This window comes from Lissotriton vulgaris, chromosome 10, assembly GCF_964263255.1.
Source record: "Lissotriton vulgaris chromosome 10, aLisVul1.2, whole genome shotgun sequence".
NCBI lineage: Eukaryota > Metazoa > Chordata > Amphibia > Caudata > Salamandridae > Lissotriton > Lissotriton vulgaris.
The window spans coordinates 867,963,159-867,976,406 of NC_141698.1; positions in this window are offsets into that span (position 1 = coordinate 867,963,159).

The following is a 13,248-nucleotide window of genomic DNA, read 5'->3' on the forward strand; positions in this document are numbered from 1 at the left end:
TATTCACTTTAAGAATGTAATGTAATGTGTCTTGTAAAGCGCACTGCTGCCCTGAGGCGTCGTGGCGCTGTAGACCGCTGGGGAACCCGTCCTGGCTATCCCTGTGAGATGGTCCCTACTGGGTATCTCCAAGGTGAAACCAGGCATCCCTGGAAGAATGTGGGGGGCCGTTGTAGAGATGAGGCAAGCTAATGCCCAGAGTTGCCGAGTGTGATCCCTGATTAGAGTAGGCACCGAGGCGAGAATTATCGAGTCCGCTGACCCTGGTCCACGACCCTGCCACGTCGGGAATTGAACCCTGGTCCCGGGCCGTTCTCTGCTTCCGGGTCTGCCACCTCTAACCAGTGAGCCACACCATTCCAAGAAAGTCATGTTCTCTACAAAAAGGCCATTACTAATTCTTGATACTGGGAATGCCTTATTATAGAGTTTTATATAGCGCAAACTTGACCCGAATCGGGTATCAGAGCCCTTCCATAGCACCAGTTGCGGTACATGAGGACACATTTAGGCACGGGGAGATTAAGTGATTCGCCCAGAATCACAGGATGTTCAGTGTTGTTGCCGAGACTCGAACCCAGTTCCCCAGATTCGATGTCGACGGCCCTAGCAGGTCTCAGATAGCAGCATTGGGATTCATCTTCACTAGTTAATACAATTTAAGGAAAACAGTGTTTACATTTTACCCTTAAAGCTGGGCAAAGTGGACAAATGTTTCACTTGGTGGACGTTCTAAAATATGGCAAGATTGCCAGCTGTGAGCATGTTCCCTTGTGAAAGACCTTTGCTGCATAATGTGTTTTTTGCAGTGATATTAATTCACAAACAATTTGTATGGGGGGGGGGCAGGATGGTTTTTAAATTGTTAACACTTTGTGAAACTTTTGGGAATGTATTCATTAGAAACATTTACATAAACTTCCTTTTCTGGTTGGCTCTACTTGGTCCTACTAATGGCCAGAGGAGCCAGACATTAGCACATTATGTTGTCAATATGTCACCCTATCAATTGCTTTGCCTCATATTTAAAAGTTAATATCACCATGAATGTATACGTCTAGCTACTTATACTCCTTCCCCTGGTGCCAAAAGTTAGTTATGGTTGGATGCTCTGTTTGTAAACTAAAATTGTTATCTTCATTTTTGTAGAACCAAGCAATTAAATTTAGAGAAATTCATCTACAAAATACTATCTTGGGTGAGCATTGTGCTTTATTACTTCATATCAAATGTCTTTCGCACCTGGACTTGTCTACTGATTGCATATTTCACAAGCTGGAAGTCCTCTTTACAGACGATCACCTTAAATATTAATGACTGACTTTTGAATGTATGGGTTTTTTGCATTTTCTTTATCATTCTAGAATCTTGAACTATGCTCTCACATTTATGTCATTTTAAAGGTATTCACAGCTTGTCAGATTCATATTTAATGTGCTGATAGCAGGTGTATATCCTTTTTTTACATTTAGAAAATAAGTCTATGTATGCACAAACGATACAGTCAGAGAAATGCATAAAGTACAACACTGAAAAGTGAAAACATATGAAAATGTTAGGGGGAGGGAAGGAGAAGTCAATACATAATTCAGATAAAAACACACAAATGTCTGATTGTAAATAAGAAATAATCGGTTAAATGGGAATCAAGCAATATATAATAAATGAAGAAAATAATCCATTCATAACTAGAAATAAGGTTGAAGTACTTCTTGAGCATTAGGAAGAGGTGCAAATAACTGTTTGACAGGTTGATATAGAAACTGTGTTATTGTTGGCCAAAGTTCTTGCCATTTTTAAACAAGAGATACAAGATGCATATATGCAGTATCTAGTCTATGACAAACTCTGTACCACTATGCTCTAGACAACAACTGTTGAGAGTCTTTCCAGTGATTAGCAATTTGCTGAAAAGCAATTGCTAGTATGAGATCTATTATTTGCACTTTAAAATAAACATTAGCCCATGCATCAGATATGCTTCCGAAAACATATTAGAGAGAAAATAAGGTATGTTGGAACTAAATATGGCATTTATTTGGGCCAAAGCTGTAACCAGAAAACGAAGACATAAGAACATTTAATTATCAGTTATTTCAGGTCAGCTTGCTGTGTGGAGCATGTCCAGCAGGTGTCTGGAGTGTCCATGTTGACCTTATAAATGAAAGCATGAAAGTCTAATATATATGAACAAACATTGTTTTGTTGTGTTTGCTGCCCAAGAAGATTTCCTAATATTGGTCCAAGTCTGTTTTCAGGTTGCAGTAGGTATAGTCAGATGAAGATCTTTTCCCAAGTGAGCTCAGTGTTGAATTTAGGTCTGTCATTCGTGGTGCATTGTAGTATTGAATAAATTGAAGAACTCTTTGGACTTGTTTGTAGGAAGTTAGTAAGATTAATGGATGGTGAGGTCTTAATTGAGGAAAAGGACTGAAAAGAAGTATATGATTGGGAAATGCTGTAAGGTTATGATTCTGTGATGAGAAGTAGATGATAAGCTGAAAGGTGTTTGAGCTTGTGAGAACTATATAAAGGAGTCCTCATGGTATAATTGTTTGACCCAAATTAACCCTTTAGATCTCCAAGATGACCACTAAATATGTATGTTCTTTATTTGTATTTATTGATTGTGCCACATGGTGGAATCTAGAAAGGTTCTCCGGTAAGTAGGGGAGCATGGAGTGAAAGAAGACAAAAATTCGGGTTGGAGAGTTTTCGAGGCTTTTGCATGAAAGTTAAAAATTCTCAAAATGAGAAGGGGATAAGAGCTCATTAAGTCTATTCATAATATATTATATGATAAAGGAGTTGTGATCCAATATAGAGATTATTTTATGTGAATGCTTTGTGATAATTAGCAAAGTCTGGGAAGTCACGTCTCCTTCTGCTTTAGGGTGTTTCGGTTTAAGTAATCACATGCAGGTCTTTCTGTTATTCCAGCGAAGGAAGGCTAGAATTACGTAAATGTTATTAAATAATTTAGGTGGAATATTCAGAGGAATATTGGATATAGTGAAATAAAAATGGGAACTAACATCATTTTAATAGGAGCATCTAAATTATTAGAAAGAGAAGCATTAAGTGACTGAGTAAATTGAAGACCAATGTATTTAAGTTGAGTAGATTGTCATTTGTAATTGGAGGAAGATTTTTTTTGTAAAAAGTATTTAAAGGTACCATTTTGCATTTGTCAGTATTTAGTTTATCCCCATATACTAAAGCATAAGATGTGACTTCAGGCATGAAAGCAGAAACAGAAGAATTAGATTTTAATGGGAATAACGGAATATCGTCTGTATATGCAGCTAATTTAATTTGTTGGGTATTAGGGGAGGATCCATTAATATGTACAGTGTGTCTAATCTTAGATTTTAAAGCGCCTCCTGGCACGTTTCTCGCGTTGGCGGCTTCCGGCCGCGTTACAGGCTGGAGCTGTAGTCCTTGCTGTCTGGGCTCTCCCCCACACAGCGGCCGCAAAGGGAGATGAAGGTGGACTGCGGCGGCGGGAGGAGAGCAGAGAGGCGCAGCCCAGGACAGTGAGTCCAAAACAAGAGAAGGGCACGAACTCCGAGCTAGGAGGCCCCCCTGCAAAGCAGGTAGAGTCTTACAGAGGCTCTATGGATTTTACAATTGTTTGGAATGTAGAAAATAAGTGTGTCAAGAAATTTCCAGGAGAAGCAGAAGAATCAGAGAAATTGTGGATTTGAGTGTATAATTTCAGTAAAAGAAGTTTAGAGAAGTGTATTTAAAATTCCACAGCAAAGCCATCTGGATCAGGGGTTTTATGTTATTTTACATACTAGCAGGGCGAGATGTAATTCAGTAAAATAAATATATTTTTCAAAGATGCGAAATCTAGTTGAGAAAAGTCAGTTTTTTGAACAGAGGATAAATATTGTAAAATATCAAGGTCTGATGGTGAGTGCTCGGGAATATATTCTGGTTATCATAAAAGTTGCATTATTGATTTAAAATATCTAAGTCTCTGGAGTAAGTCTGATCAGAATCATCTATAATTGACTCAATGAATAATTTATGTTGTTTAAATTCAAGGTAATTTTCGGGGTTTGTTTTGACCATCATAGTATTTGGGACGAGATTTAAGAAGATAAGATGATGCAGAATCCGAGGATATTTTATTGACATTCAGTTTAGCGTTGAAAAGTTGCTGCAGAGTGCTGCATATGTGAGGTGTACTAGGTATGTTCAACACATTTAATTTCTTTGAATAATCATTTAGATTGAGCCTGAGAGTGTTTCCCTTTTCTTAGAAACATAGTTAATGATACAATCACTAGCGGAGGCTTTAAAAGCATCCCTGAAGATTTGGAAGGGGGTATTATCTAAAAAATTAATATGAAAATATATTAATGAAAAAAGGAAGTGAAAGAAGAAGTGAAAATGGTGTCTAATAGCAGGGAATTATTAAATCTCTACCTCTTAGGAGAAACATGCTTAGGTAGAATATCCAGTTAAATCAAAACTATTGCATGGTCACAAATTAAAATGGTGCGAACGTCTGCAGACGTAGACATAAGGCAAGATAATGTGAAATAAAAATATGATCTATCTGGAGTTGGGTGTAATGCATAGGAGAAAAATATGTCTATTCCATCAGGGGCTAGTTACGTAGTCACAAAGCATCTGTCAAATGACGTTAATGGATAGCACATATGAATTTTTGTTGTGATCAATTTGGAATGTAATCGATGAAGTGTCTATCTAGAAATGGGCAGTGAAATGATTGCATCTCCACTAATATCAAGCTGTCATCTGGTTATTGCAAAGGTTTCTGGAATATATCAGACTAATACTGACAGTCAGAAGCATTGGGGCCATGTACATTGAACAAAAACACTGGAACTGAATTAATGTTTAATTTATGCAGCATCCATCTATCATCTGAAGTCTTTTCCCGTGATATCAGTTGAACCTTTAAGGATTTGTGGCATGAAACCATAACTCTTCTTACCATTGCAAGGTGACAAAACCATATCACCAACAAGAACAGGGTGTGAGAAGACAAAAATAAGATATATGAAACAAGAAGGATAACCATAAAGGAAAACATACCTGTGAATATTGTTGATGAGGACCCGGGGAGGAGGTAAGACCACATCAGAAGATGGGACATCAAAACCCAAAGAGGAAAAGGAAGTGCATGAAGGACAGTATACATGTAACAGTGATGAGTACAGGCCTCAGCAAGGCCTGCGAGTGCGAAAAGGGTTCGCCCTTCTGTACGCAAAGTCCTCAGACTACATAAGAAATTGGCACAGAAACTGTAAATACAAAAACATAGTTTAATAAACCTTTAAAGGTGGTACTACAGCCCAAACAACACTCTACAGTATTGTACAAGGTAGCACACAGAACTCGGACATGCGGTCCCCTTTTATACACAAAGAAGGGGCTCATAAGTGGGCGGTTACAACTCAGAAAGCATGATTTACAGCCATATATGGACATTTCTCAAACATGATCGATACATGGGTGGAGTTAACGGTTCATGGAACACCTCGAATGCACATTCCAATCCCCTCTAAGCAAGAACAGATGTTACACGTACTGGGCATGCGCTAAACAAGCTGGAACTATTTATAGCCTGTTGCTGGGCAAACTCCAGGGGTGACGGTCAGTGAAGTAGGACTTGCCTCGTGGTGAGCACATGGCGGAACGTAGCCTACAAGATGGACGCTGGAAAACAAGATGGAGTCCGGCCGTACTTCCAAGTATGAGCGGGAAAACTATAACGAAGACACAATAGCATGTCTTCAGCGAATGCTTAAAATTATCGCTGTTTTATTTACAACAGACGACCCTTTCAGCATTTGCTGAAGACATTCGGTTTTCTTGGATAATCTAAATACTCATTGTTTATATCGATGCTCATCATATCCGCTATCTCTCTAGTTATAGTTTTCTTATGGGCAGCATCCGCAACAGCTTGTTTATTAGGCACACAAAGTGAAACACACAACAAACATATCATAGGACTACATTGAATGCATGCACAGCAGGTGAATAATATGGCAACAATTATACATAGTCCAGTGAGAACTTTCCAACCCCATGTAGAAATCAAGGTCCAGAACCACCCAGAGAAAGTCCAAGACCAATTTTCTTGATAAATATCAGCTGCAATTTTTTGTAATTTGTTAATGGCTTTATACACAGAAGGACTATGGTCAGGTATGAAAACACAGCAGCTACTTCCGATAATTCTGCAAGCTCCACCCCTATCTGCTAACATAACGTGGAGAACCATTCGGTTCTGCAACGCAACAATCCTGTAATTTGTAGCTCTTCAGTAAGGTTCCCAAGAGCTGCAGCAGTTTGATTAGTAACAGCTTCTACTACTCTAGTCAATCGCCGTATTTTCCTGCTATTCAGAGCAGCTCCCACAAAGAAAAACAGTCCTAAATTGAAATCTATGTATTGTTGCAGACTAGTGTCTGTCTGATCAACATCATCTATGGATAAAGTCCGTTTAAATCTGTTCACAGTTACATTATTCAATAATTTCAAGTCTTTATAATATGAGGCAGGTGCCAAGAATACAGGTGGCAATAAGAATGATACATAACATACTCCAGACCAACCGGCCGGTAATTGATAATAGCCTTATTCCCACATACAAAATAGGTGTTATGTGAAGCAAGGAAAGTACTGTTATTCAGGCCATCAATGCTCAATACAACAATACAATCACTAACACGTACAGTAATGTGGCCTACACTCTGTACACATAAATCAGCTTGTGCTTGGGCCACTGAAATCACAAACTTCTCTTGTCCGACAGTGTCTCTAGTGTTCATGAAGACATAAGGGGTCGATTCATTGTCCGGTCGATATTCTTCCCACTCCCATATAGTTCCGTTCGCTTGTGGATAACCGTCTTTATCTTGATGGCATTCCTTGTTCAATTTGAAAATCAATCGTCCTACAGTAGGCTTCCTTGTAGCAAAAAGCAAAGTGTACCACGCTCTACAAGAGCCATTGTGAGAAAAGGGAAGCGGTATAAACGGTGTTCCCCCTTTCTTTTGATGAGCTGGCATCATCCCACATATCCAGCAGTCTGTGGCATTTGTAGCAACGTGGGTATGATGCAACATCTGAATGAAGGTGTTATTCAAATATGACTGTCGATGTTTCAACTCTTGATATGGGAGTGTATAGAAAAAGTGCTCATCAGGGACTGGAGTAGAAGCAAAATACAGTTCACGGGCAGGAGCTTTCTCCTCAACAAACCACATGACTGTAGCAATGACTGCTATAACTAAAATGAACCCTACAGAACCAAAAATCTTTCTTTTATCCATCTCGGGCAAAATGTACACAGTATCTTCCTGAAACTAAAGTGTTGTCAGAACTCTTACCCCGTAGGTAGCCGTTGTTTTCTTCACCATCGGGCCAAGACGGGTGTCACTACTCTAATGCATGGCTGATCCCCCCTTGCCTCATTGGCTCTCTGTTTCACAAACCTAGGGACCGTTCTGACAACTTCTCATACAATTGCAGATTCTTTCCTTGGATGCAGATTGTATCTTCTCGATGCAGGCGTTGTTTGGTCCGGGAAGAACTCCTAAGAATCGTCAGGTACCACAGCACGGCCTCTCTCCGTAGTCAGGATATCTCAATGATCAGTCAGCACAGCAGGTTCCACCAAATCAGGTTGCACTTTCCGGCAGTGTATGGAGTTTATCCAGTTCCTGCGATTTGTCACTCGTACTGCTGTTCTTGTGGCTAGGAGGACCTGTTCAGGGCCACACCATCTCGGCTCCAGACTACTCGACCTCTCAAAGGACTTTACAAGGACAAAATCACCAGGCCGGAGATTGTGACCTTCTCCTGTGGACCGATCAGGGAGTGTTTCTCAAACCTGATGAAGAATGGCAACCAAGCTATCAGTTAATTGTGCCAAATAGTCATTCATTAAAACACAAGGTACATCATACACTGAACTTGGTTTGGGCACCCCCCATATATTCATGGGGCACCTGAAAACTATCTCATAGGGAGTTAAGCCCGTCCGAGAGTGTGGTACCGATCTTATAGACAACAACGCCAAAGGCAGAGCATCTGGCCAAGTCAGAGAAGTGGAAGCCTGTATTTTCGCTATTTTTAATTTAAGCGTGCCATTGTACTTTTCCACCAATCCTGCCGATTGCGGGTGGAATACTGCGTGGAACTTCTGTACGATGCCTAATCCCTTCAGGGCATACTTAATAACGTCCGCCACAAAATTGGGCCCGTTATCACTCCACAACAATCTACAAACACCAAAACGAGGAAAGAATTCCTTCAGAAGCACCTTAGCAGTAGTCATTGCAGTATTGTCCTTAGTAGGGTATGCCTCAATCCATTTGCTAAATGCACAAACCACAACCAGGACGTACTTCAAATTATTACAGCATTCCAGCTGAATATAATCCATTTGCAATACTTCAAAAGGTGCAGTGAGTGTTGCAAATCCTCCTGCTGGAGTTCTTGTCCCTTTTCCTGGATTATATTTAAGGCAAATCATGCAGGTCTGTACCACTCTTTTACCAGTGCTAGCAATCTCTGGATGCTCCCAAACTTGCGTAAGCAATTTCACAATTGCCGAAGCTCCAACATGTGCTAGCCCATGTGCCATCTGAACCATAGGTTGTACGAAAGCTGTAGGTAACTTCCACCTATCCATCTGTTTATTCCTTCAACAACCCTCATCGTCCAACTCTCGCTCTTTCTCAGTAGCAGTCTTTTGCATTTCTCGTACTTTTTCCCTAGCATTGTGCCACCGTTCAGCTTGTGACTTCACAACATACATTGAAGTGGAGCCAGGCTGCATCGCAGTTTCACACGCCACTCGATCTACAAAAGCGTTTCCTTGTCCCACTTTGTCTGTCACTTTCTTGTGTGCACTAAATTTTACTATAGCTATCCTTTTAGGGAGCGTCAGTGCAGTCAAGAGATTTTGCACTAATTCTCCATACATTATCTGGGTTCCATGTGATGTCAAAAAGCCCCTTTCCTTCCAGAGTAGGCCTAAATCGTGCGCTACTCCGAAAGCATAGCGGCTGTCTGTGTAGACATTCACACATAATCCTGCACTAAGCTCACAAGCTTGTGTCAACCCTATCAGTTCTGCTGCCTGAGCTGATTTCTGTGGTATGCTTGAACAGAAGCCGACGCTGCGGAACTGGGGAATTAGAGTGTATCCTTATTCCACCCCCGGGTACCCCACCTCCCTGTTAACATCTAAAACAACAGGAGGCGCAAGACCCTACTCGGTCTTAAAAAATGCTTCAGGGGCCGACGTTAAACCAAAAGGGCCCGAAAAAGTTGGGATCAAAGAAGAATCCAATTACAGCTGGGGGTGGCTGCCAGCAATCCTGCCATCAAAACACTCATACTGACCGCCAGTGGGGGAAATACACAATCCCGCTAGAAAACCCCTTTTAGCGGCAGATACATGGCACAAAAGACACACCAAGCAGGGACAGTCTCCATTCTCACTGTGTTCATGGAATATCAGTGGACTCCACTAAAAAACTTCAAACGAAGACACTGTGGCTTTTCTGTGCAAACATTCAGCAATCGCCCTACAGGAAACTTGGGCGACAGAGGGCTGTCCCATAGAAGGATACATCGAGTTCTGGAAACCAGCTCTCAGGAACAACCGATTTGGCCACCCCAAAGGCGGTTTGTCCACATACATCACAAATAACCTAAAAGGCGCTCTCAACCAAATCCCCCTCAAAGAAGACTGGTTACTTGGGGTTAAAATCAACCCCTGTGGGAGGCAGCGTCCAATTCTCCTTGTCAATGTGTATATTAATCCCATCACCCGTACAAAAAAAGACTACCTGGTCCGATTGTGCAAAATCATGAACGACATTGCTACTGAATATCCCAACTCGGACCGCATCTTTACGGGAGATTTCAACACAAATCTATTCCAGGGGATTGCAGCAGACACGGAAGGGCCGGACATGACTAATATTGTTGAGGTTTTGACTCAATCCAAACCCCCGAAGCAAGCCCCAAACATACTAGGTGAGCTCTCCGTGACAAGATTCTGCAAAGCAGGCTACCTAGTAGTGAACGGAAGGACATCATGCGATTCACCCCCAAACTGGACCTGGTCGAACGGAAGGAAAAAATCTTACTTAGATTTCACTCTCTGCAATTCTGAACTACTGTTTAAACTAAACTGTTTTTGCATCCACCCACGGTCTGAAAGTGACCATAGGCCCCAGGTCATCACTCTCACTGCAAACCCGGAACTCCATAAAGCGGCCCCCACAACCTACAAGGGAATTCACACGGAAAACCTCAAGCGCCTTAAATGGAATGAAACCAACAGTCAGAGTGTTCTAAAAGCAAGCAAGGACTACATAACAGGCAGTCTTGATAACAAAGCCAACCCGATATGGAAATGGTCGCAGTTGTGCCTCCACCTGATCAACTCATATCCTGCGACTGCTCAGAGCACAAACCGTTTGTCTCCAGTAGGGGCCGCAACCTCACACGCCATTAAACCTCTAAAGAAAGCAAGGAACATCGCACTGAGGTTGATTTTAAAATTCCTGCGGAACAGCGCCTTCCTTGCCACATGTCATCATGACCAAAAAGCATTCAGGAGGGCAGTCTCCCAAGAGAAACAGGCCCAGGAAAACCCATACTGGGTAAAATTGGTGTGGGAAAGCAAGCAAAAAAACACAAGGAAATTCTTGTCCCTTGTTAACCGCACCCATCTAAATCTGACAAACTCTGGCTCTGCAAATATCCAGGAAGGAGAATGGGTAACATATCTAACAGTTCACTTCCAGGCACAAGATAATCCCGATAGTACCAGACCACTCATAGGACGCGGGACAGCAGATGACGAATCACTGAACACCTCCTTGGATAAAAATCAGGGACTTACCCCTGTTTACGCATTAACCGAGGATCGAGTTGCCAAAGCAGTGACACAAGGGAGGCAAGATGGAGCACCAGGCCCTAATGGCCTGCCACAAAGGCTATTTAAACCGGACATTCCTTTTTGGTCCAAGGTTTTTTTAATCTTTTTAATTACACCCTGCGAACACTGACAATCCCGGAGTCATGGCGGGGCGCAATAATTCATCCCATCTACAAATCTGGTTCACGAGCTACGCCCAACAACTACAGACTAATCGCCCTACTGGACAGCGAGGCAAAACGTTTTGCAGGACTCATTCTAGAGGATCTAAGGCAATGGGCAAAGGACCATGATATGATTCCTCTAAACCAGACAGGGTTCGTTGCCAATTCAGGAACTATGATAAATCTACTGGCAGTTTCCACGATAATCGACAAAGCCTTATCAACAAACAGGATGGTATTCTGCTGCTTTGTCGATTTTAAAGCAGCGTTTGATAGAGTTCCCAGGGCGGCCCTTTGGAAAAAATTAACTCAGTGGGGCATTCCAAATGAAATATTGAACCCAATTATCCAACTCTACTCCAACACATGGGTCCGAGTGAAGCTAGGGTCCGGCTCGCATCTCTCGCGAAAAATCATGACCTCACGAGGTGTCAAGCAGGGATGCGTGCTGGCCCCTCTTCTCTTTAACCTATTCTTAGCCGACCTGTCAAGCACTCTAGACAAGGTAAATAGCCATCCACCCAAAATAGGAGGTGCGGCATTATGTAACCTTTTATACGCTGACGATTTGGCCTTGTTTAGCCTCACTAGAGTAGGGTTACAAAGGCTCCTTGCTGAACTATCAAAATACACGTCCGACAACCAGCTAGAAATTAACACGGAGAAAACCCTGATAGTCCCATTTGGCAAGAAACATTACAGCGGCGGTGGTTGGTCAATTAATAACACAAGCGTTTCGATCGACCAATCATACAAATATTTAGGCGTCCATCTGGACGCAAGGGGTAGCTTCTCAAAGCAAAGCAGTGTGATCGCAGCTAAAACTACGGCCTTAGTGGTATCTTTAGCCAAGCTATCGAAGAAACTCTCAGGCCCAACCTTTGCCCCTTTATTAGAAGTCCTCAGAGCAAAAATTGGGCCAACACTTTCTTATGGCATAGAGATCTTCAAAGGCAAAATGAACACTGCCCTTAACAAATATACAACTAAAATCTACAGGAAGGTACTTCATTTACCGAGCGCTGCTTCTCAGGCTCAGATCAGACTAGATCTGGGCTTAACTAACTATGAAGCATCTAACGTTGGTGCTTACCTTAAGCTATGTCATAAATTAAGACAGGCCGAACCAGGCACACTAGAATCCCTAATATGGATAGAAATCAACGAGACTAATCCAGGGGGAACATTTGGGCGCCTTCTGAATGATTACATCCATCAAATGTCAGCTGCTGATCTTTGGGCTCTTAACCCCAGTCAGACTGTTTTTAAAAACATAATCAAAAAATGTGTAAGACTGAAATCTCTGGCTTCGGACAAAGTTCTTGTCACGAAATGCAATCACTCCTGGGAGATAGTTAACTCCTACAAACGATTGGCCCCTGCTGCCTACCTCTCCACGACATTTGCACTTCATCTAAAGCGCTGTCTGATTGCTCTAAGACTAGGAGATTGGCGCTTTCTCCAAAATCTTCCCACCTGGCGTCGTAAGAAAGAAGACACACATGCAGAGGATGCGGGTCAGCAACAGAAACAATCTTGCACGTGCTCTGCATCTGTCCCTCATTCAATTTCCAGCGGCGATGCCTCCTCAAGCCAGAATGGAACAGGCTAGGTATTCGGACCTGCAGGCACGCCATCATTGCTGCTATGTCTCCAGATAACATTGTCTTAAACATAAATCTGTCCAAATTCATTCAGCACGCTTACCGCAACCTAGATAATATGGACATTGCTGAGGCCATATAGTTGATTGATAAAATGGAAACCTGCACTTTAATAGACCTTGCAATAACGGGGAGAGTTAATTTACAAACTGAAAGGTTTTAATTATTATGCTTACGGTCACATTTTATTCTTTTATCATCTTTTATTCATAAAACTGTACACAATGTGATTTGTGCAATCTTTTAAAGATATGTTTTTTATATCTAAATAAAGAATTACTATCTTTGTGGTATGCCTGCTGTCTCCACTATCGTGTGTAATGTGGTAATTGCATATGCTGCGGAAGTGGTTCCGTCTGGTAACTTTAAACAGGACCCATCCACCCACAGCTCTCCATCCACATCTCTAAAGGGCGTATCTTGTAAATCAATACGACCCTTTGTCTGTTCCTCGGTCACAAAGACACAG